The sequence below is a fragment of the Triticum dicoccoides genome, chromosome 7B, assembly GCF_002162155.2.
Source record: "Triticum dicoccoides isolate Atlit2015 ecotype Zavitan chromosome 7B, WEW_v2.0, whole genome shotgun sequence".
NCBI lineage: Eukaryota > Viridiplantae > Streptophyta > Magnoliopsida > Poales > Poaceae > Triticum > Triticum dicoccoides.
In genome coordinates, this window is record NC_041393.1 from 615,648,984 (window position 1) to 615,653,765 (window position 4,782).

Consider the following 4,782-nt stretch of genomic DNA (forward strand, 5'->3'; position numbering starts at 1 on the left):
TACCTGCGTCATGAAAGATTGCACTCCAGCGTGCTCGCGTGGTATTAAAGTGAGCGGCAGAAAAGATCTCGGTGTGAAGTGGAGTAGTACGTTGGCCAACCCCGCTCGGAGGGTAGTTCAACCCTTAACGGGTCTCGAATTGGATGCCATTGCCTAACGTATGGAGGGGAGCGAGCTCGATCTAGAACCAAGGAGGCAAGACACGACGAGCGGCACTTGTCAACTCGTTTCTGAGCAGAGGCTAGGTATCGTGGTGTGCTTAAATAGGATGTGTTCAATACTAAGCAAGTTTCTTAACAAAATAAGATTAACCAATGATTTGGGTAAGTCTTAATCACTTGCCTTTTTTAGGTAATCCACACCACTTGCCTGAAAATTACAGAATTTAATATGATCCATTATTTCTTCTTGGCATGGGCTCCTCTTTCTTCTTACCTCGCCGATCTCACCTCGCGTTTCCTTCCCTATCTATTGGTTGTTCGACTGAATCGCTACCCCACAGCTTCGTCGGCTGGGCCTACCCAACCATGACCATAAAAGTCGAGGCTTAGCTCCTCCACCATCGCTCTATCTATCCCCGAAGGGTAAAAGCCAAATAAAAGATTAAAATATGAAATTGCGAGAGATTGTATAAATTAAACTATGTTTAGCCAATACAAGGGAATGATCGTTCCGTGGGGTTGGCCCAAGGCCATATTTTTGCTAGGGTGGTTTCCATATTTGAGTGTATGTGCTTTAGTAGTTGTGGCCTAAATTGGATATGTTGGTTGTATCTAACTAATCATTATTAATTCCGCTTGTTCCCCCTTGAATCTGGCCCTGCCTAGTTGGTTATCAGTGATGGGCATTTCTCATGTGGTCAAATATTGATGGAAAAGTGACTACTCGCGGGCCTAAATCCTTGCCCGCCAGGGATGTTATTGTTACGATGATGGTCTCATGTGAAATCACTAATTAAGAGACACCCTTTGCAAAAGTCATCCCCACCTTCCAGGTTACGATAAGCGGCACACTGCATGCGCTCCACTTGTCACAACTCAGGAGTTTTCCTTTTCTTCATAGATTCGTTTATTTAAAATATTTTATCTTTTAATCTGTGTGTCCAAATCGCGAACGGTTTTTAGCGTTGGATTTCTCGCGTCATGATCTTCGAAACTAGATCTCATGTTGTTAATAGGTTTCACCAAACTTCTTTCCACAAAAAAGGGAAAATCGCAAGAAAAAAACGAGTCGGAAGCATGATTTCCCCCACTTTTTTTTTCATTGTGCTTCCACATGAAGCATGTCTGTACCTCTCACAGAAGAAAAAAATATATGCTTTTTCCTTTCCGTGAGGCACAACGGTGCCTTTCACGGAAGTAACCCCCGTGACTCCACGAGAAGCAAATATGAGCTTCTCGTGAAAGACTTTTTTTCTTTTCGAGTGGCATAGTTATGCCTCTCGCGGAAGAAAAACTGCGCCTTCACAATAAGCAAATCTGTGCCTTCTGCGGAAGAAAAAAAACACACTTTCTGAGAGGCACAATCTCATGAAGCAAACTCGACTGCACAAGAAGCAAACTTATGTCTCTCGCGGAAGAAAAAAAACTGATATTGTTTTCTTTTTCTAGAGGCAGAATTTTGTCCAAAATTTATGGAAAACTGAAGCCAAAGAAAATCTAAAACCCGAAAACGCTTACAGAAAAATAAAAATAAAATCCCAAGAGAGCGCGCAACACATGACACGTGGCAGCGCTGAGAGCGCACAAAGTGGCGCGCTTCCAGCCCAACAAAAGTGACCCTTAAGGAGCTCTCGCAAGTGGTAACCCTCGATTAGTTGCTCTCCGGTCTCATGCTACCCACAAGTCTGATTTTCCCTAATCAGTGTTATAGCCCATACTTGTAATGGACTTATATTTTAGCATTTCTACGATAAAAATATGGTCGAAATAACCCAAGTTGCTCACGCCACACCCTAGCCAATTACGAAGCGCGGGGCAGCGTCAGAGAAGCGGCCAACTACGAAGTCGTCATTCGGGCATGCCGCGAGCTTGCCGGCAGAGTGAAGACGGTGAGCGTGGGGCCATGGTGCGGACGAGCGTCGGGAACGGCCGAAGGTCCTTCGCCATCATAGCATATCTATCTTGTTCGTACTAAGTTGTAATCCTAATCTTTCTAGGTATAACTATTTTGTACTCCCTCCATCCGGAAATACTTGTCATTGAAATGGATGTATCGTATCTAATTACAAATCGATTAGATTACTTGATCCTGATTTTGGTTGGTGTAAACGTATAACACTGAATATAAAAGATGGAGACCGGCCAGGCTTTGAGAGCCGCGCCTACGCCATTGTCTTTCATCAAGGACAACTAGCTCACTAATGGATTAGTGGTTTATTTGGGACATGGTGCTTGGCTCAACGCACACTCTGATGGGAGCGTAGTCACCGCCAGCATTTTGGATACCGCCCGAGAAAACCGGTTACGGGGCAGATACTGCGTTTCCTAGTACCCCACTAGAAATCAACTTTGAAAGAAACAAATTCTGAATTTTCGAATTTTAATGAGTTTTTGACAACTTTTACTTGGATTTAAAAAAAATCATCTGAAATTTGCTTGAAATTTTGCGGTAACCATGGTAACCGAGTTTCTCAGTGACCCACGAGAAAAAAGTGCCCCTCGGCAGTCTAAACCTTCGTCACCGCTCCATTAGGACGCCGACTCGACATGATATAAAAGTGTCAAGCACCGGGTGGTGAACAAAGATGTGCACTTTGCAGCAGCAAGCTCCAGCATAGGAAGAAGGAAGGACGCTGGATTTCCCCTCGTAAGTGTGGGATGTAAGCAATCTTGGAGCCCAGACGAGCTTCTAGCGAAAAACTGCCGGGATCGGCCGGGATTAGAATGGTTTTTTTTTTAAAAGGGGGTTTGTCCCGACCTCTGCATCAGAGTGATGCATACAGACATATTATTGATAAACAAAAGGTCCAACATAAGTCTCGAGGTCTCAAACAAAAGGAAAAAAAGCTTAGAAAGAGCACGAAAGCAAAAAGAAGACAACCACAACCGGCAGGCAAAACAAAAGATAGAAAACTAAACACCTATCCTATTACATGACCGCCATCCAAACCGGTTGAAGATAGCCTGTGCTACCGTCTCCCATCGGATAGATCCAGCAACCAAATGCTCCCTGGCCTCCGTCGGAGTGAGTAGCGACCACATACGGATGAGTGTAGTGGCCCTGAAAACAACCTGCAAGAAATGAATATTTGTTGTTCTGTTAAAAACCAAGTCGTTTATGCAGTTCCAAACTGCCCATAATAAAGCACATACTCCTACACGGATATGCCTCGCTGTTTCTGCATCAATCCCATCTAGCCACGTCCCAAATAACGTGTTGATGGAATTCGGAGGAGTATTATTAAAAGCTATGTGGACCGACCTACACAATTTTTTTGCCAAAGAGCAGTCGAGAAAGAGGTGTTTGATTGATTCATCACTATCAGAAAAACTACATCTTTTAGATCCAGTCCAGTTGTGCTTCGCCAAATTGTCCTTAGTTAGGATAACCTGTTTGTGGACAAATCACATAAACACTTTGATTTTTAAAGGCAATTTGACTTTCCAAACATGTTTCGAACTAGGAATAATGCTAGTGTTGATAATATCCAAATACATGGATTTAACCGAAAACTCACCATTCTTAGCTAGTTTCCAGCGCAACTGATCGGGCTGTTGAGAAAGGTGGACATCCATCAATCTTCTCACAAGATGGAGCCAAGCTTCCAAACGGTTTCCCGCTAGCGTCCTCCTGAATTGAATTAAGAGGATTGGACTGTAGTACTGTTGCAACATAAGCGTCTTTTCGCTGAACAATATTATAGAGAGAAGGATATTGGATTGCAAGGGGCATCTCCCCTAGCCAGGTATCTTCCGAGAATCTTGTGGAAGTACCATTTCCAACTACAAATTTTGTCCTGTTAAAAAAGACTGATTTCACTCTCACCAATCCCTTCCAAAAAGGCGAATCAGGCGGTCTTACCGTCACCTGGGACAAGGTTTTGGACTGAAGGTGCTTATTACGAAGAATCTGGGCCCATGTGGCATCCGTCTCTACAGATAACTTATACAACCACTTGCTGAGAAGACATATGTTCTTCACCTCTAAATTTTCAATGCCTAGACACCCTTGATCTTTCGGCCTACAAATGATATCCCACTTAGCGAGTATGTATTTTCTTTTTAATTCACCACTCTGCCAGAAGAAGCGTGATCGATAGAAATCTAGCCTTTTCCGTACTCCAACTGGTACTTCAAAAAAGGACAAGAGAAACATAGGCATACTTGTGAGAACCGAATTAATCAGAATCAATCGTCCTCCGTATGACATAAGCTTGCCCTTCCAACAACTCAGTTTTTTTTCAAATCGATCTTCAATGCACTTCCACTCCTTGTTTGAAAACTTGCGATGGTGGATTGGTATACCCAAATACGTGAAAGGTAAAGACCCCAATTCGTACCCAAACAATTCCTTGTAAGCTTGTTGTTCTTCTTTAGCTCTTCCAAAGTAGAACAATTCACTTTTGTGGAAGTTAATCTTTAACCCCGATAATTGTTCGAACAAGCACAATACTAGCTTCATGTTTCTAGCTTTAGCCAAATCATGCTCCATAAAGATGATAGTATCATCAGCATACTGTAGGATAGACACTCCCCCGTTAACTAAATGCGGAACGAGGCCACCTATGCCGGGATTAGAAAGGATAGGGTGTCAATTTAAGGGATTTACAGGTAAGGGTTT